Source organism: Aulonocara stuartgranti, assembly GCF_965226115.1.
Source record: "Aulonocara stuartgranti genome assembly, chromosome: 16".
Taxonomy (NCBI): Eukaryota; Metazoa; Chordata; class Actinopteri; order Cichliformes; family Cichlidae; genus Aulonocara; species Aulonocara stuartgranti.
The window spans coordinates 33,457,683-33,478,543 of NC_138952.1; positions in this window are offsets into that span (position 1 = coordinate 33,457,683).

Sequence of the window (20,861 nt, forward strand, 5' to 3'; positions counted from 1 at the left end):
AAGACTCTTTCTTGCACTGAGGCCTGCTTATTGTAAATATCTTGTACTTGTTTGAACACCTTTTAATGTCAAAGTTGGCCTCTGTGCTTATCAGTGTTGGAAAGACTCTTTCTTGCACTGAGGTCTGCTTATTGTAAATATCTTGTACTTGTTTTTACACCTTTTAATGTCAAAGTTGGCCTCTGTGCTTTTTCAGTGTTGGAAAGACTCTTTCTTGCACTGAGGTCTGCTTATTGTTAATATCTTGTACTTGTTTTTACACCTTTTCATGTCAAAGTTGGCCTCTGAGCTTTTTCAGTGTTGGAAAGACTCTTTCTTGCACTGAGGCCTGCTTATTGTAAATATCTTGTACTTGTTTGAACACCTTTTAATGTCAAAGTTGGCCTCTGTGCTTTTTCCGTGTTGAAAAGACTCTTTCTTGCACTGAGGGCTGCTTATTGTAAATATCTTGTACTTGTTTTTACACCTTTTATGTCAAAGTTGGCCTCTGACCTTATCAGTGTTGGAAAGACTCTTTCTTGCACTGAGGTCTGCTTATTGTAAATATCTTGTACTTGTTTGAACACCTTTTAATGTCAAAGTTGGCCTCTGTGCTTTTTCCGTGTTGAAAAGACTCTTTCTTGCACTGAGGGCTGCTTATTGTAAATATCTTGTACTTGTTTGAACACCTTTTAATGTCAAAGTTGGCCTCTGTGCTTTTTCAGTGTTGAAAAGACTCTTTCTTGCACTGAGGGCTGCTTATTGTAAATATCTTGTACTTGTTTTTACACCTTTTATGTCAAAGTTGGCCTCTGACCTTATCAGTGTTGGAAAGACTCTTTCTTGCACTGAGGTCTGCTTATTGTAAATATCTTGTACTTGTTTTTACACCTTTTCATGTCAAAGTTGGCCTCTGTGCTTTTTCAGTGTTGGAAAGACTCTTTCTTGCACTGAGGTCTGCTTATTGTAAATATCTTGTACTTGTTTGAACACCTTTTAATGTCAAAGTTGGCCTCTGTGCTTTTCAGTGTTGGAAAGACTCTTTCTTGCACTGAGGTCTGCTTATTGTAAATATCTTGTACTTGATTTTACACCTTTTAATGTCAAAGTTGGCCTCTGTGCTTATCAGTGTTGGAAAGACTCTTTCTTGCACTGAGGGCTGCTTATTGTTAATATCTTGTACTTGTTTTTACACCTTTTCATGTCAAAGTTGGCCTCTGTGCTTTTTCAGTGTTGGAAAGACTCTTTCTTGCACTGAGGGCTGCTTATTGTTAATATCTTGTACTTGTTTTTACACCTTTTCATGTCAAAGTTGGCATCTGTGCTTATCAGTGTTGGAAAGACTCTTTCTTGCACTGAGGTCTGCTTATTGTAAATATCTTGTACTTGTTTGAACACCTTTTAATGTCAAAGTTGGCCTCTTTGCTTTTTCAGTGTTGGAAAGACTCTTTCTTGCACTGAGGGCTGCTTATTGTAAATATCTTGTACTTGTTTTTACACCTTTTCATGTCAAAGTTGGCCTCTGTGCTTGTCAGTGTTGGAAAGACTCTTTCTTGCACTGAGGTCTGCTTATTGTAAATATCTTGTACTTGTTTTTACACCTTTTCATGTCAAAGTTGGCCTCTGTGCTTTTTCAGTGTTGGAAAGACTCTTTCTTGCACTGAGGTCTGCTTATTGTAAATATCTTGTACTTGTTTGAACACCTTTTAATGTCAAAGTTGGCCTCTGTGCTTTTTCAGTGTTGAAAAGACTCTTTCTTGCACTGAGGTCTGCTTATTGTAAATATCTTGTACTTGATTTTACACCTTTTAATGTCAAAGTTGGCATCTGTGCTTATCAGTGTTGGAAAGACTCTTTCTTGCACTGAGGTCTGCTTATTGTAAATATCTTGTACTTGTTTTTACACCTTTTCATGTCAAAGTTGGCCTCTGTGCTTATCAGTGTTGGAAAGACTCTTTCTTGCACTGAGGTCTGCTTATTGTTAATATCTTGTACTTGTTTTTACACCTTTTCATGTCAAAGTTGGCCTCTGTGCTTTTTCAGTGTTGGAAAGACTCTTTCTTGCACTGAGGTCTGCTTATTGTTAATATCTTGTACTTGTTTTTACACCTTTTCATGTCAAAGTTGGCCTCTGTGCTTTTTCAGTGTTGGAAAGACTCTTTCTTGCACTGAGGTCTGCTTATTGTAAATATCTTGTACTTGTTTGAACACCTTTTCATGTCAAAGTTGGCCTCTGTGCTTGTCAGTGTTGGAAAGACACGTTTTTGCACTGAGGTCTGCTTATTGTAAATATCTTGTACTTATTTGAACACCTTTTAATGTCAAAGTTGGCCTCTGTGCTTTTTCAGTGTTGGAAAGACTCTTTCTTGCACTGAGGTCTGCTTATTGTAAATATCTTGTACTTGTTTTTACACCTTTTCATGTCAAAGTTGGCCTCTGTGCTTTTTCAGTGTTGGAAAGACTCTTTCTTGCACTGAGGTCTGCTTATTGTAAATATCTTGTACTTGTTTTTACACCTTTTCATGTCAAAGTTGGCCTCTGTGCTTTTTCAGTGTTGGAAAGACTCTTTCTTGCACTGAGGTCTGCTTATTGTAAATATCTTGTACTTGTTTGAACACCTTTTCATGTCAAAGTTGGCCTCTGTGCTTGTCAGTGTTGGAAAGACACGTTTTTGCACTGAGGTCTGCTTATTGTAAATATCTTGTACTTGTTTGAACACCTTTTAATGTCAAAGTTGGCCTCTGTGCTTTTTCAGTGTTGGAAAGACTCTTTCTTGCACTGAGGTCTGCTTATTGTAAATATCTTGTACTTGTTTGAACACCTTTTCATGTCAAAGTTGGCCTCTGTGCTTTTTCAGTGTTGGAAAGACTCTTTCTTGCACTGAGGTCTGCTTATTGTAAATATCTTGTACTTGTTTGAACACCTTTTAATGTCAAAGTTGGCCTCTGTGCTTGTCAGTGTTGGAAAGACACGTTTTTGCACTGAGGTCTGCTTATTGTAAATATCTTGTACTTGTTTGAACACCTTTTAATGTCAAAGTTGGCCTCTGTGCTTTTTCAGTGTTGGAAAGACTCTTTCTTGCACTGAGGTCTGCTTATTGTAAATATCTTGTACTTGTTTGAACACCTTTTCATGTCAAAGTTGGCCTCTGAGCTTATCAGTGTTGGAAAGACTCTTTCTTGCACTGAGGTCTGCTTATTGTAAATATCTTGTACTTGATTTTTACACCTTTTCATGTCAAAGTTGGCCTCTGTGCTTTTTCAGTGTTGGAAAGACTCTTTCTTGCACTGAGGTCTGCTTATTGTAAATATCTTGTACTTGTTTTTACACCTTTTCATGTCAAAGTTGGCCTCTGTGCTTATCAGTGTTGGAAAGACTCTTTCTTGCACTGAGGTCTGCTTATTGTAAATATCTTGTACTTGTTTGAACATCTTTTCATGTCAAAGTTGGCCTCTGTGCTTTTTCAGTGGTGGAAAGACTCTTTCTTGCACTGAGGTCTGCTTATTGTAAATATCTTGTACTTGTTTGAACACCTTTTCATGTCAAAGTTGGCCTCTGTGCTTCTGCAGTGTTAGAAAGACTTTTTCTTGCACTGAGGGCTGCTTATTGTAAATATCTTGTACTTGTTTGAAGACCTTTTAATGTTAAAGTTGGCCTCTTTGCTTTTTCCGTGTTGGAAAGACTCTTTCTTGCACTGAGGTCTTCTTATTGTAAATATCTTGTACTTGATTTTTACACCTTTTCATGTCAAAGTTGGCCTCTGTGCTTTTTCAGTGTTGGAAAGACTCTTTCTTGCACTGAGGTCTGCTTATTGTAAATATCTTGTACTTGATTTTTACACCTTTTCATGTCAAAGTTGGCCTCTGTGCTTTTTCCGTGTTGGAAAGACTCTTTCTTGCACTGAGGTCTGCTTATTGTTAATATCTTGTACTTGTTTGAACACCTTTTAATGTCAAAGTTGGCCTCTGTGCTTTTTCCGTGTTGGAAAGACTCTTTCTTGCACTGAGGTCTGCTTATTGTAAATATCTTGTACTTGATTTTTACACCTTTTCATGTCAAAGTTGGCCTCTGTGCTTTTTCAGTGTTGGAAAGACTCTTTCTTGCACTGAGGTCTGCTTATTGTTAATATCTTGTACTTGTTTGAACACCTTTTCATGTCAAAGTTGGCCTCTGTGCTTTTTCCGTGTTGGAAAGACTCTTTCTTGCACCGAGGTCTGCTTATTGTTAATATCTTGTACTTGATTTTTACACCTTTTCATGTCAAAGTTGGCCTCTGTGCTTTTTCAGTGTTGGAAAGACTCTTTCTTGCACTGAGGTCTGCTTATTGTAAATATCTTGTACCTGATTTTTACACCTTTTCATGTCAAAGTTGGCCTCTGTGCTTTTTCAGTGTTGGAAAGACTCTTTCTTGCACTGAGGTCTGCTTATTGTAAATATCTTGTACTTGATTTTTACACCTTTTCATGTCAAAGTTGGCCTCTGTGCTTTTTCCGTGTTGGAAAGACTCTTTCTTGCACCGAGGTCTGCTTATTGTTAATATCTTGTACTTGTTTTTACACCTTTTCATGTCAAAGTTGGCCTCTGACCTTATCAGTGTTGGAAAGACTCTTTCTTGCACTGAGGTCTGCTTATTGTAAATATCTTGTACTTGTTTTTACACCTTTTATGTCAAAGTTGGCCTCTGACCTTATCAGTGTTGGAAAGACTCTTTCTTGCACTGAGGTCTGCTTATTGTGAATATCTTGTACTTCTTTGAACACCTTTTAATGTCAAAGTTGGCCTCTGTGCTTTTTCCGTGTTGAAAAGACTCTTTCTTGCACTGAGGTCTGCTTATTGTAAATATCTTGTACTTGTTTGAACACCTTTTAATGTCAAAGTTGGCCTCTGTGCTTTTCAGTGTTGGAAAGACTCTTTCTTGCACTGAGGTCTGCTTATTGTAAATATCTTGTACTTGTTTTTACACCTTTTCATGTCAAAGTTGGCCTCTGTGCTTTTTCAGTGTTGGAAAGACTCTTTCTTGCACTGAGGTCTGCTTATTGTAAATATCTTGTACTTGTTTTTACACCTTTTCATGTCAAAGTTGGCCTCTGTGCTTTTCAGTGTTGGAAAGACTCTTTCTTGCACTGAGGTCTGCTTATTGTAAATATCTTGTACTTGTTTGAACACCTTTTAATGTCAAAGTTGGCCTCTGTGGTTTTCAGTGTTGGAAAGACTCTTTCTTGCACTGAGGTCTGCTTATTGTAAATATCTTGTACTTGTTTGAACACCTTTTAATGTCAAAGTTGGCCTCTGTGCTTTTTCAGTGTTGAAAAGACTCTTTCTTGCACTGAGGTCTGCTTATTGTTAATATCTTGTACTTGATTTTACACCTTTTAATGTCAAAGTTGGCCTCTGCGCTTCTGCAGTGTTAGAAAGACTCTTTCTTGCACTGAGGTCTGCTTATTGTGAATATCTTGTACTTCTTTGAACACCTTTTAATGTCAAAGTTGGCCTCTGTGCTTATCAGTGTTGGAAAGACTCTTTCTTGCACTGAGGGCTGCTTATTGTAAATATCTTGTACTTGTTTGAACACCTTTTAATGTCAAAGTTGGCCTCTTTGCTTTTTCAGTGTTGGAAAGACTCTTTCTTGCACTGAGGTCTGCTTATTGTAAATATCTTGTACTTGTTTGAACACCTTTTCATGTCAAAGTTGGCCTCTGTGCTTATCAGTGTTGGAAAGACTCTTTCTTGCACTGAGGGCTGCTTATTGTAAATATCTTGTACTTGTTTGAACACCTTTTCATGTCAAAGTTGGCCTCTGTGCTTCTGCAGTGTTAGAAAGACTCTTTCTTGCACTGAGGTCTGCTTATTGTAAATATCTTGTACTTATTTTTACACCTTTTCATGTCAAAGTTGGCCTCTGTGCTTTTTCAGTGTTGGAAAGACTCTTTCTTGCACTGAGGTCTGCTTATTGTAAATATCTTGTACTTGTTTGAACACCTTTTCATGTCAAAGTTGGCCTCTGTGCTTCTGCAGTGTTAGAAAGACTCTTTCTTGCACTGAGGTCTGCTTATTGTTAATATCTTGTACTTGTTTTTACACCTTTTCATGTCAAAGTTGGCCTCTGTGCTTTTTCAGTGTTGTAAAGACTCTTTCTTGCACTGAGGCCTGCTTATTGTAAATATCTTGTACTTGTTTGAACACCTTTTAATGTCAAAGTTGGCCTCTGTGCTTATCAGTGTTGGAAAGACTCTTTCTTGCACTGAGGTCTGCTTATTGTAAATATCTTGTACTTGTTTGAACACCTTTTCATGTCAAAGTTGGCCTCTGTGCTTATCAGTGTTGGAAAGGCTCTTTCTTGCACTGAGGTCTGCTTATTGTAAATATCTTGTACTTGTTTTTACACCTTTTCATGTCAAAGTTGGCCTCTGAGCTTATCAGTGTTGGAAAGGCTCTTTCTTGCACTGAGGTCTGCTTATTGTAAATATCTTGTACTTGTTTGAACACCTTTTCATGTCAAAGTTGGCCTCTGTGCTTATCAGTGTTGGAAAGACTCTTTCTTGCACTGAGGTCTGCTTATTGTAAATATCTTGTACTTGTTTGAACACCTTTTAATGTCAAAGTTGGCCTCTGTGCTTATCAGTGTTGGAAAGACTCTTTCTTGCACTGAGGTCTGCTTATTGTAAATATCTTGTACTTGTTTTTACACCTTTTCATGTCAAAGTTGGCGTCTGTGCTTATCAGTGTTGGAAAGACTCTTTCTTGCACTGAGGTCTGCTTATTGTAAATATCTTGTACTTGTTTGAACACCTTTTCATGTCAAAGTTGGCCTCTGTGCTTTTTCAGTGTTGGAAAGACTCTTTCTTGCACTGAGGTCTGCTTATTGTAAATATCTTGTACTTGATTTTTACACCTTTTAATGTCAAAGTTGGCCTCTGTGCTTATCAGTGTTGGAAAGACTCTTTCTTGCACTGAGGTCTGCTTATTGTAAATATCTTGTATTTGTTTGAACACCTTTTAATGTCAAAGTTGGCCTCTGTGCTTCTGCAGTGTTAGGAAGACTCTTTCTTGCACTGAGGTCTGCTTATTGTAAATATCTTGTACTTGATTTTTACACCTTTTAATGTCAAAGTTGGCCTCTGTGCTTTTTCAGTGTTGGAAAGACTCTTTCTTGCACTGAGGTCTGCTTATTGTAAATATCTTGTACTTGTTTGAACACCTTTTCATGTCAAAGTTGGCCTCTGTGCTTCTGCAGTGTTAGAAAGACTCTTTCTTGCACTGAGGGCTGCTTATTGTAAATATCTTGTACTTGTTTGAACACCTTTTCATGTCAAAGTTGGCCTCTGTGCTTATCAGTGTTAGAAAGACTCTTTCTTGCACTGAGGTCTGCTTATTGTAAATATCTTGTACTTGTTTGAAGACCTTTTAATGTTAAAGTTGGCCTCTGTGCTTTTTCAGTGTTGGAAAGACTCTTTCTTGCACTGAGGTCTGCTTATTGTAAATATCTTGTACTTGTTTGAACACCTTTTAATGTCAAAGTTGGCCTCTGAGCTTATCAGTGATGGAAAGACTCTTTCTTGCACTGAGGTCTGCTTATTGTAAATATCTTGTACTTGTTTTTACACCTTTTCATGTCAAAGTTGGCCTCTGAGCTTATCAGTGTTGGAAAGACTCTTTCTTGCACTGAGGTCTGCTTATTGTAAATATCTTGTACTTGTTTTTACACCTTTTCATGTCAAAGTTGGCCTCTGTGCTTATCAGTGTTGGAAAGACTCTTTCTTGCACTGAGGTCTGCTTATTGTAAATATCTTGTACTTGTTTGAACACCTTTTAATGTCAAAGTTGGCCTCTGTGCTTTTTCAGTGTTGTAAAGACTCTTTCTTGCACTGAGGTCTGCTTATTGTAAATATCTTGTACTTGTTTGAACACCTTTTAATGTCAAAGTTGGCCTCTGTGCTTATCAGTGTTGGAAAGACTCTTTCTTGCACTGAGGTCTGCTTATTGTTAATATCTTGTACTTGTTTTTACACCTTTTCATGTCAAAGTTGGCCTCTGTGCTTTTTCAGTGTTGTAAAGACTCTTTCTTGCACTGAGGTCTGCTTATTGTAAATATCTTGTACTTGTTTTTACACCTTTTAATGTCAAAGTTGGCATCTGTGCTTATCAGTGTTGGAAAGACTCTTTCTTGCACTGAGGGCTGCTTATTGTAAATATCTTGTACTTGTTTTTACACCTTTTAATGTCAAAGTTGGCATCTGTGCTTATCAGTGTTGGAAAGACTCTTTCTTGCACTGAGGTCTGCTTATTGTAAATATCTTGTACTTGTTTGAACACCTTTTAATGTCAAAGTTGGCCTCTGTGCTTATCAGTGTTAGAAAGACTCTTTCTTGCACTGAGGTCTGCTTATTGTAAATATCTTGTACTTGTTTGAACACCTTTTCATGTCAAAGTTGGCCTCTGTGCTTATCAGTGTTAGAAAGACTCTTTCTTGCACTGAGGTCTGCTTATTGTAAATATCTTGTACTTGTTTGAACACCTTTTAATGTCAAAGTTGGCCTCTGTGCTTTTTCAGTGTTGGAAAGACTCTTTCTTGCACTGAGGTCTGCTTATTGTAAATATCTTGTACTTGTTTGAACACCTTTTCATGTCAAAGTTGGCCTCTGTGCTTATCAGTGTTGGAAAGACTCTTTCTTGCACTGAGGGCTGCTTATTGTAAATATCTTGTACTTGTTTTTACACCTTTTAATGTCAAAGTTGGCATCTGTGCTTTTTCAGTGTTGGAAAGACTCTTTCTTGCACTGAGGTCTGCTTATTGTAAATATCTTGTACTTGTTTGAAGACCTTTTAATGTTAAAGTTGGCCTCTGTGCTTTTTCAGTGTTGGAAAGACTCTTTCTTGCACTGAGGTCTGCTTATTGTAAATATCTTGTACTTGTTTGAACACCTTTTAATGTCAAAGTTGGCCTCTGAGCTTATCAGTGATGGAAAGACTCTTTCTTGCACTGAGGTCTGCTTATTGTAAATATCTTGTACTTGTTTGAACACCTTTTAATGTCAAAGTTGGCCTCTGTGCTTTTTCAGTGTTGTAAAGACTCTTTCTTGCACTGAGGTCTGCTTATTGTTAATATCTTGTACTTGTTTGAACACCTTTTAATGTCAAAGTTGGCCTCTGAGCTTATCAGTGTTGGAAAGACTCTTTCTTGCACTGAGGTCTGCTTATTGTTAATATCTTGTACTTGTTTTTACACCTTTTCATGTCAAAGTTGGCCTCTGTGCTTTTTCAGTGTTGTAAAGACTCTTTCTTGCACTGAGGTCTGCTTATTGTTAATATCTTGTACTTGTTTGAACACCTTTTAATGTCAAAGTTGGCCTCTGTGCTTATCAGTGTTGGAAAGACTCTTTCTTGCACTGAGGGCTGCTTATTGTAAATATCTTGTACTTGTTTTTACACCTTTTAATGTCAAAGTTGGCATCTGTGCTTATCAGTGTTGGAAAGACTCTTTCTTGCACTGAGGTCTGCTTATTGTAAATATCTTGTACTTGTTTTTACACCTTTTCATGTCAAAGTTGGCCTCTGTGCTTTTTCAGTGTTGGAAAGACTCTTTCTTGCACTGAGGTCTGCTTATTGTAAATATCTTGTACTTGTTTGAACACCTTTTCATGTCAAAGTTGGCCTCTGTGCTTATCAGTGTTAGAAAGACTCTTTCTTGCACTGAGGTCTGCTTATTGTAAATATCTTGTACTTGTTTGAACACCTTTTAATGTCAAAGTTGGCCTCTGTGCTTATCAGTGTTGGAAAGACTCTTTCTTGCACTGAGGGCTGCTTATTGTAAATATCTTGTACTTGTTTTTACACCTTTTAATGTCAAAGTTGGCATCTGTGCTTTTTCAGTGTTGGAAAGACTCTTTCTTGCACTGAGGTCTGCTTATTGTAAATATCTTGTACTTGTTTTTACACCTTTTAATGTCAAAGTTGGCATCTGTGCTTTTTCAGTGTTGGAAAGACTCTTTCTTGCACTGAGGTCTGCTTATTGTAAATATCTTGTACTTGTTTTTACACCTTTTAATGTCAAAGTTGGCCTCTTTGCTTTTTCAGTGTTGGAAAGACTCTTTCTTGCACTGAGGTCTGCTTATTGTAAATATCTTGTACTTGTTTTTACACCTTTTCATGTCAAAGTTGGCCTCTGTGCTTGTCAGTGTTGGAAAGACACGTTTTTGCACTGAGGTCTGCTTATTGTAAATATCTTGTACTTGTTTGAACACCTTTTCATGTCAAAGTTGGCCTCTGTGCTTTTTCCGTGTTGGAAAGACTCTTTCTTGCACTGAGGTCTGCTTATTGTAAATATCTTGTACTTGTTTTTACACCTTTTCATGTCAAAGTTGGCCTCTGAGCTTATCAGTGTTGGATAGACTCTTTCTTGCACTGAGGTCTGCTTATTGTAAATATCTTGTACTTGTTTTTACACCTTTTCATGTCAAAGTTGGCCTCTGAGCTTATCAGTGTTGGAAAGACTCTTTCTTGCACTGAGGTCTGCTTATTGTAAATATCTTGTACTTGTTTGAACACCTTTTCATGTCAAAGTTGGCCTCTGTGCTTATCAGTGTTGGAAAGACTCTTTCTTGCACTGAGGTCTGCTTATTGTAAATATCTTGTACTTGTTTGAACACCTTTTAATGTCAAAGTTGGCCTCTGTGCTTATCAGTGTTGGAAAGACTCTTTCTTGCACTGAGGTCTGCTTATTGTAAATATCTTGTACTTGTTTGAACACCTTTTAATGTCAAAGTTGGCCTCTGTGCTTTTTCAGTGTTGGAAAGACTCTTTCTTGCACTGAGGTCTGCTTATTGTAAATATCTTGTACTTGTTTGAACACCTTTTAATGTCAAAGTTGGCCTCTGTGCTTTTTCCGTGTTGGAAAGACTCTTTCTTGCACTGAGGTCTGCTTATTGTAAATATCTTGTACTTGTTTTTACACCTTTTCATGTCAAAGTTGGCCTCTGAGCTTATCAGTGTTGGAAAGACTCTTTCTTGCACTGAGGTCTGCTTATTGTAAATATCTTGTACTTGTTTGAACACCTTTTCATGTCAAAGTTGGCCTCTGTGCTTCTGCAGTGTTAGAAAGACTCTTTCTTGCACTGAGGTCTGCTTATTGTAAATATCTTGTACTTGTTTGAACACCTTTTAATGTCAAAGTTGGCCTCTGTGCTTCTGCAGTGTTAGAAAGACTCTTTCTTGCACTGAGGTCTGCTTATTGTAAATATCTTGTACTTGTTTGAAGACCTTTTAATGTTAAAGTTGGCCTCTTTGCTTTTTCCGTGTTGGAAAGACTCTTTCTTGCACTGAGGTCTGCTTATTGTAAATATCTTGTACTTGATTTTTACACCTTTTCATGTCAAAGTTGGCCTCTGTGCTTTTTCAGTGTTGGAAAGACTCTTTCTTGCACTGAGGTCTGCTTATTGTAAATATCTTGTACTTGTTTGAACACCTTTTAATGTCAAAGTTGGCCTCTGTGCTTATCAGTGTTGGAAAGACTCTTTCTTGCACTGAGGTCTGCTTATTGTAAATATCTTGTACTTGATTTTTACACCTTTTCATGTCAAAGTTGGCCTCTGTGCTTTTTCAGTGTTGGAAAGACTCTTTCTTGCACTGAGGTCTGCTTATTGTAAATATCTTGTACTTGATTTTTACACCTTTTCATGTCAAAGTTGGCCTCTGTGCTTTTTCAGTGTTGGAAAGACTCTTTCTTGCACTGAGGTCTGCTTATTGTAAATATCTTGTACTTGTTTGAAGACCTTTTAATGTTAAAGTTGGCCTCTGTGCTTTTTCAGTGTTGGAAAGACTCTTTCTTGCACTGAGGTCTGCTTATTGTAAATATCTTGTACTTGTTTGAACACCTTTTAATGTCAAAGTTGGCCTCTGAGCTTATCAGTGATGGAAAGACTCTTTCTTGCACTGAGGTCTGCTTATTGTAAATATCTTGTACTTGTTTTTACACCTTTTCATGTCAAAGTTGGCCTCTGTGCTTATCAGTGTTGGAAAGACTCTTTCTTGCACTGAGGTCTGCTTATTGTAAATATCTTGTACTTGTTTTTACACCTTTTAATGTCAAAGTTGGCCTCTGTGCTTTTTCAGTGTTGAAAAGACTCTTTCTTGCACTGAGGTCTGCTTATTGTTAATATCTTGTACTTGTTTGAACACCTTTTAATGTCAAAGTTGGCCTCTGTGCTTGTCAGTGTTGGAAAGACACGTTTTTGCACTGAGGTCTGCTTATTGTAAATATCTTGTACTTGTTTGAACACCTTTTAATGTCAAAGTTGGCCTCTGTGCTTTTTCAGTGTTGGAAAGACTCTTTCTTGCACTGAGGTCTGCTTATTGTTAATATCTTGTACTTGTTTGAACACCTTTTCATGTCAAAGTTGGCCTCTGTGCTTTTTCAGTGTTGGAAAGACTCTTTCTTGCACTGAGGGCTGCTTATTGTAAATATCTTGTACTTGATTTTTACACCTTTTCATGTCAAAGTTGGCCTCTTTGCTTTTTCCGTGTTGGAAAGACTCTTTCTTGCACTGAGGTCTGCTTATTGTTAATATCTTGTACTTGTTTTTACACCTTTTCATGTCAAAGTTGGCCTCTGTGCTTTTTCAGTGTTGGAAAGACTCTTTCTTGCACTGAGGCCTGCTTATTGTAAATATCTTGTACTTGTTTTTACACCTTTTATGTCAAAGTTGGCCTCTGACCTTATCAGTGTTGGAAAGACTCTTTCTTGCACTGAGGTCTGCTTATTGTAAATATCTTGTACTTCTTTGAACACCTTTTAATGTCAAAGTTGGCCTCTGTGCTTTTTCCGTGTTGGAAAGACTCTTTCTTGCACTGAGGTCTGCTTATTGTAAATATCTTGTACTTGTTTTTACACCTTTTCATGTCAAAGTTGGCCTCTGTGCTTTTCCAGTGTTGTAAAGACTCTTTCTTGCACTGAGGTCTGCTTATTGTAAATATCTTGTACTTGTTTTTACACCTTTTCATGTCAAAGTTGGCCTCTGTGCTTATCAGTGTTGGAAAGACTCTTTCTTGCACTGAGGTCTGCTTATTGTAAATATCTTGTACTTCTTTGAACACCTTTTAATGTCAAAGTTGGCCTCTGTGCTTTTTCCGTGTTGGAAAGACTCTTTCTTGCACTGAGGTCTGCTTATTGTAAATATCTTGTACTTGTTTTTACACCTTTTCATGTCAAAGTTGGCCTCTGTGCTTTTCCAGTGTTGTAAAGACTCTTTCTTGCACTGAGGTCTGCTTATTGTAAATATCTTGTACTTGTTTTTACACCTTTTCATGTCAAAGTTGGCCTCTGTGCTTATCAGTGTTGGAAAGACTCTTTCTTGCACTGAGGTCTGCTTATTGTAAATATCTTGTACTTGTTTGAACACCTTTTAATGTCAAAGTTGGCCTCTGTGCTTTTTCAGTGTTGGAAAGACTCTTTCTTGCACTGAGGTCTGCTTATTGTAAATATCTTGTACTTGTTTGAACACCTTTTAATGTCAAAGTTGGCCTCTGTGCTTTTTCAGTGTTGTAAAGACTCTTTCTTGCACTGAGGTCTGCTTATTGTTAATATCTTGTACTTGTTTGAACACCTTTTAATGTCAAAGTTGGCCTCTGTGCTTATCAGTGTTGGAAAGACTCTTTCTTGCACTGAGGGCTGCTTATTGTAAATATCTTGTACTTGTTTTTACACCTTTTAATGTCAAAGTTGGCATCTGTGCTTATCAGTGTTGGAAAGACTCTTTCTTGCACTGAGGTCTGCTTATTGTAAATATCTTGTACTTGTTTGAACACCTTTTCATGTCAAAGTTGGCCTCTGTGCTTCTGCAGTGTTAGAAAGACTCTTTCTTGCACTGAGGTCTGCTTTTTGTAAATATCTTGTACTTGATTTTTACACCTTTTAATGTTAAAGTTGGCCTCTTTGCTTTTTCCGTGTTGGAAAGACTCTTTCTTGCACTGAGGTCTGCTTATTGTAAATATCTTGTACTTGTTTGAACACCTTTTCATGTCAAAGTTGGCCTCTGTGCTTTTTCAGTGTTGGAAAGACTCTTTCTTGCACTGAGGGCTGCTTATTGTAAATATCTTGTACTTGTTTGAACACCTTTTAATGTCAAAGTTGGCCTCTGTGCTTATCAGTGTTAGAAAGACTCTTTCTTGCACTGAGGTCTGCTTATTGTAAATATCTTGTACTTGTTTGAACACCTTTTAATGTCAAAGTTGGCCTCTGTGCTTATCAGTGTTGGAAAGACTCTTTCTTGCACTGAGGGCTGCTTATTGTAAATATCTTGTACTTGTTTTTACACCTTTTAATGTCAAAGTTGGCATCTGTGCTTTTTCCGTGTTGGAAAGACTCTTTCTTGCACTGAGGTCTGCTTATTGTAAATATCTTGTACTTGTTTGAACACCTTTTAATGTCAAAGTTGGCCTCTGTGCTTATCAGTGTTGGAAAGACTCTTTCTTGCACTGAGGGCTGCTTATTGTAAATATCTTGTACTTGTTTTTACACCTTTTAATGTCAAAGTTGGCATCTGTGCTTTTTCAGTGTTGGAAAGACTCTTTCTTGCACTGAGGTCTGCTTATTGTAAATATCTTGTACTTGTTTTTACACCTTTTAATGTCAAAGTTGGCCTCTGTGCTTCTGCAGTGTTAGAAAGACTCTTTCTTGCACTGAGGTCTGCTTATTGTAAATATCTTGTACTTGTTTGAAGACCTTTTAATGTTAAAGTTGGCCTCTTTGCTTTTTCCGTGTTGGAAAGACTCTTTCTTGCACTGAGGTCTGCTTATTGTAAATATCTTGTACTTGATTTTTACACCTTTTCATGTCAAAGTTGGCCTCTGTGCTTTTTCAGTGTTGGAAAGACTCTTTCTTGCACTGAGGTCTGCTTATTGTAAATATCTTGTACTTGTTTGAACACCTTTTAATGTCAAAGTTGGCCTCTGTGCTTATCAGTGTTGGAAAGACTCTTTCTTGCACTGAGGTCTGCTTATTGTAAATATCTTGTACTTGATTTTTACACCTTTTCATGTCAAAGTTGGCCTCTGTGCTTTTTCAGTGTTGGAAAGACTCTTTCTTGCACTGAGGTCTGCTTATTGTAAATATCTTGTACTTGATTTTTACACCTTTTCATGTCAAAGTTGGCCTCTGTGCTTTTTCAGTGTTGGAAAGACTCTTTCTTGCACTGAGGTCTGCTTATTGTAAATATCTTGTACTTGTTTGAACACCTTTTCATGTCAAAGTTGGCCTCTGTGCTTCTGCAGTGTTAGAAAGACTCTTTCTTGCACTGAGGGCTGCTTATTGTAAATATCTTGTACTTGTTTGAAGACCTTTTAATGTTAAAGTTGGCCTCTGTGCTTTTTCAGTGTTGGAAAGACTCTTTCTTGCACTGAGGTCTGCTTATTGTAAATATCTTGTACTTGTTTGAAGACCTTTTAATGTCAAAGTTGGCCTCTGTGCTTATCAGTGTTGGAAAGACTCTTTCTTGCACTGAGGTCTGCTTATTGTTAATATCTTGTACTTGTTTTTACACCTTTTAATGTCAAAGTTGGCCTCTGTGCTTATCAGTGTTGGAAAGACTCTTTCTTGCACTGAGGTCTGCTTATTGTAAATATCTTGTACTTGTTTGAACACCTTTTAATGTCAAAGTTGGCCTCTGTGCTTTTTCAGTGTTGGAAAGACTCTTTCTTGCACTGAGGTCTGCTTATTGTTAATATCTTGTACTTGTTTGAACACCTTTTCATGTCAAAGATGGCCTCTGTGCTTTTTCAGTGTTGGAAAGACTCTTTCTTGCACTGAGGGCTGCTTATTGTAAATATCTTGTACTTGTTTGAACACCTTTTCATGTCAAAGTTGGCCTCTGTGCTTTTTCAGTGTTGGAAAGACTCTTTCTTGCACTGAGGGCTGCTTATTGTAAATATCTTGTACTTGATTTTTACACCTTTTCATGTCAAAGTTGGCCTCTTTGCTTTTTCCGTGTTGGAAAGACTCTTTCTTGCACTGAGGTCTGCTTATTGTTAATATCTTGTACTTGTTTTTACACCTTTTCATGTCAAAGTTGGCCTCTGACCTTATCAGTGTTGGAAAGACTCTTTCTTGCACTGAGGTCTGCTTATTGTAAATATCTTGTACTTGTTTTTACACCTTTTATGTCAAAGTTGGCCTCTGACCTTATCAGTGTTGGAAAGACTCTTTCTTGCACTGAGGTCTGCTTATTGTAAATATCTTGTACTTCTTTGAACACCTTTTAATGTCAAAGTTGGCCTCTGTGCTTTTTCAGTGTTGGAAAGACTCTTTCTTGCACTGAGGCCTGCTTATTGTAAATATCTTGTACTTGTTTTTACACCTTTTATGTCAAAGTTGGCCTCTGACCTTATCAGTGTTGGAAAGACTCTTTCTTGCACTGAGGTCTGCTTATTGTAAATATCTTGTACTTGTTTTTACACCTTTTAATGTCAAAGTTGGCCTCTGTGCTTGTCAGTGTTGGAAAGACACGTTTTTGCACTGAGATCTGCTTATTGTAAATATCTTGTACTTGTTTGAACACCTTTTAATGTCAAAGTTGGCCTCTGTGCTTTTTCCGTGTTGGAAAGACTCTTTCTTGCACTGAGGTCTGCTTATTGTAAATATCTTGTACTTGTTTGAACACCTTTTCATGTCAAAGTTGGCCTCTGTGCTTTTTCCGTGTTGAAAAGACTCTTTCTTGCACTGAGGTCTGCTTATTGTAAATATCTTGTACTTGTTTGAACACCTTTTCATGTCAAAGTTGGCCTCTGTGCTTTTTCCGTGTTGAAAAGACTCTTTCTTGCACTGAGGTCTGCTTATTGTAAATATCTTGTACTTGTTTTTACACCTTTTATGTCAAAGTTGGCCTCTGACCTTATCAGTGTTGGAAAGACTCTTTCTTGCACTGAGGTCTGCTTATTGTAAATATCTTGTACTTGTTTGAACACCTTTTAATGTCAAAGTTGGCCTCTGTGCTTTTTCCGTGTTGGAAAGACTCTTTCTTGCACTGAGGTCTGCTTATTGTAAATATCTTGTACTTGTTTGAACACCTTTTAATGTCAAAGTTGGCCTCTGTGCTTTTTCCGTGTTGAAAAGACTCTTTCTTGCACTGAGGTCTGCTTATTGTAAATATCTTGTACTTGTTTGAACACCTTTTCATGTCAAAGTTGGCCTCTGTGCTTATCAGTGTTGGAAAGACTCTTTCTTGCACTGAGGTCTGCTTATTGTAAATATCTTGTACTTGTTTGAACACCTTTTAATGTCAAAGTTGGCCTCTGTGCTTTTTCAGTGTTGGAAAGACTCTTTCTTGCACTGAGGTCTGCTTATTGTAAATATCTTGTACTTGTTTGAACACCTTTTAATGTCAAAGTTGGCCTCTGTGCTTTTTCAGTGTTGTAAAGACTCTTTCTTGCACTGAGGTCTGCTTATTGTTAATATCTTGTACTTGTTTGAACACCTTTTAATGTCAAAGTTGGCCTCTGTGCTTATCAGTGTTAGAAAGACTCTTTCTTGCACTGAGGTCTGCTTATTGTAAATATCTTGTACTTGTTTTTACACCTTTTAATGTCAAAGTTGGCATCTGTGCTTTTTAAGTGTTGGAAAGACTCTTTCTTGCACTGAGGTCTGCTTATTGTAAATATCTTGTACTTGTTTTTACACCTTTTAATGTCAAAGTTGGCCTCTTTGCTTTTTCAGTGTTGGAAAGACTCTTTCTTGCACTGAGGTCTGCTTATTGTAAATATCTTGTACTTGTTTTTACACCTTTTCATGTCAAAGTTGGCCTCTGAGCTTATCAGTGTTGGAAAGACTCTTTCTTGCACTGAGGTCTGCTTATTGTAAATAACTTGTACTTGTTTTTACACCTTTTCATGTCAAAGTTGGCCTCTGTGCTTATCAGTGTTGGAAAGACTCTTTCTTGCACTGAGGTCTGCTTATTGTAAATATCTTGTACTTGTTTGAACACCTTTTAATGTCAAAGTTGGCCTCTGTGCTTATCAGTGTTGGAAAGACTCTTTCTTGCACTGAGGTCTGCTTATTGTAAATATCTTGTACTTGTTTGAACACCTTTTAATGTCAAAGTTGGCCTCTGTGCTTTTTCAGTGTTGGAAAGACTCTTTCTTGCACTGAGGTCTGCTTATTGTAAATATCTTGTACTTGTTTGAACACCTTTTAATGTCAAAGTTGGCCTCTGTGCTTTTTCCGTGTTGGAAAGACTCTTTCTTGCACTGAGGTCTGCTTATTGTAAATATCTTGTACTTGTTTTTACACCTTTTCATGTCAAAGTTGGCCTCTGTGCTTATCAGTGTTGGAAAGACTCTTTCTTGCACTGAGGTCTGCTTATTGTAAATATCTTGTACTTGTTTGAACACCTTTTCATGTCAAAGTTGGCCTCTGTGCTTCTGCAGTGTTAGAAAGACTCTTTCTTGCACTGAGGTCTGCTTATTGTAAATATCTTGTACTTGTTTGAACACCTTTTAATGTCAAAGTTGGCCTCTGTGCTTCTGCAGTGTTAGAAAGACTCTTTCTTGCACTGAGGTCTGCTTATTGTAAATATCTTGTACTTGTTTGAAGACCTTTTAATGTTAAAGTTGGCCTCTTTGCTTTTTCCGTGTTGGAAAGACTCTTTCTTGCACTGAGGTCTGCTTATTGTAAATATCTTGTACTTGATTTTTACACCTTTTCATGTCAAAGTTGGCCTCTGTGCTTTTTCAGTGTTGGAAAGACTCTTTCTTGCACTGAGGTCTGCTTATTGTAAATATCTTGTACTTGATTTTTACACCTTTTCATGTCAAAGTTGGCCTCTGTGCTTTTTCAGTGTTGGAAAGACTCTTTCTTGCACTGAGGTCTGCTTATTGTAAATATCTTGTACTTGTTTGAACACCTTTTCATGTCAAAGTTGGCCTCTGTGCTTCTGCAGTGTTAGAAAGACTCTTTCTTGCACTGAGGGCTGCTTATTGTAAATATCTTGTACTTGTTTGAAGACCTTTTAATGTTAAAGTTGGCCTCTGTGCTTTTTCAGTGTTGGAAAGACTCTTTCTTGCACTGAGGTCTGCTTATTGTAAATATCTTGTACTTGTTTGAAGACCTTTTAATGTCAAAGTTGGCCTCTGTGCTTATCAGTGTTGGAAAGACTCTTTCTTGCACTGAGGTCTGCTTATTGTTAATATCTTGTACTTGTTTTTACACCTTTTAATGTCAAAGTTGGCCTCTGTGCTTTTTCAGTGTTGAAAAGACTCTTTCTTGCACTGAGGTCTGCTTATTGTTAATATCTTGTACTTGTTTTTACACCTTTTAATGTCAAAGTTGGCCTCTGTGCTTATCAGTGTTGGAAAGACTCTTTCTTGCACTGAGGTCTGCTTATTGTAAATATCTTGTACTTGTTTGAACACCTTTTAATGTCAAAGTTGGCCTCTGTGCTTTTTCAGTGTTGGAAAGACTCTTTCTTGCACTGAGGTCTGCTTATTGTTAATATCTTGTACTTGTTTGAACACCTTTTCATGTCAAAGATGGCCTCTGTGCTTTTTCAGTGTTGGAAAGACTCTTTCTTGCACTGAGGGCTGCTTATTGTAAATATCTTGTACTTGTTTGAACACCTTTTCATGTCAAAGTTGGCCTCTGTGCTTTTTCAGTGTTGGAAAGACTCTTTCTTGCACTGAGGGCTGCTTATTGTAAATATCTTGTACTTGATTTTTACACCTTTTCATGTCAAAGTTGGCCTCTTTGCTTTTTCCGTGTTGGAAAGACTCTTTCTTGCACTGAGGTCTGCTTATTGTTAATATCTTGTACTTGTTTTTACACCTTTTCATGTCAAAGTTGGCCTCTGACCTTATCAGTGTTGGAAAGACTCTTTCTTGCACTGAGGTCTGCTTATTGTAAATATCTTGTACTTGTTTTTACACCTTTTATGTCAAAGTTGGCCTCTGACCTTATCAGTGTTGGAAAGACTCTTTCTTGCACTGAGGTCTGCTTATTGTAAATATCTTGTACTTCTTTGAACACCTTTTAATGTCAAAGTTGGCCTCTGTGCTTTTTCAGTGTTGGAAAGACTCTTTCTTGCACTGAGGCCTGCTTATTGTAAATATCTTGTACTTGTTTTTACACCTTTTATGTCAAAGTTGGCCTCTGACCTTATCAGTGTTGGAAAGACTCTTTCTTGCACTGAGGTCTGCTTATTGTAAATATCTTGTACTTCTTTGAACACCTTTTAATGTCAAAGTTGGCCTCTGTGCTTTTTCCGTGTTGAAAAGACTCTTTCTTGCACTGAGGTCTGCTTATTGTAAATATCTTGTACTTGTTTGAACACCTTTTAATGTCAAAGTTGGCCTCTGTGCTTTTTCCGTGTTGGAAAGACTCTTTCTTGCACTGAGGTCTGCTTATTGTAAATATCTTGTACTTGTTTGAACACCTTTTCATGTCAAAGTTGGCCTCTGTGCTTTTTCCGTGTTGAAAAGACTCTTTCTTGCACTGAGGTCTGCTTATTGTAAATATCTTGTACTTGTTTGAACACCTTTTCATGTCAAAGTTGGCCTCTGTGCTTTTTCCGTGTTGAAAAGACTCTTTCTTGCACTGAGGTCTGCTTATTGTAAATATCTTGTACTTGTTTTTACACCTTTTATGTCAAAGTTGGCCTCTGACCTTATCAGTGTTGGAAAGACTCTTTCTTGCACTGAGGTCTGCTTATTGTAAATATCTTGTACTTGTTTGAACACCTTTTAATGTCAAAGTTGGCCTCTGTGCTTTTTCCGTGTTGGAAAGACTCTTTCTTGCACTGAGGTCTGCTTATTGTAAATATCTTGTACTTGTTTGAACACCTTTTAATGTCAAAGTTGGCCTCTGTGCTTTTTCCGTGTTGAAAAGACTCTTTCTTGCACTGAGG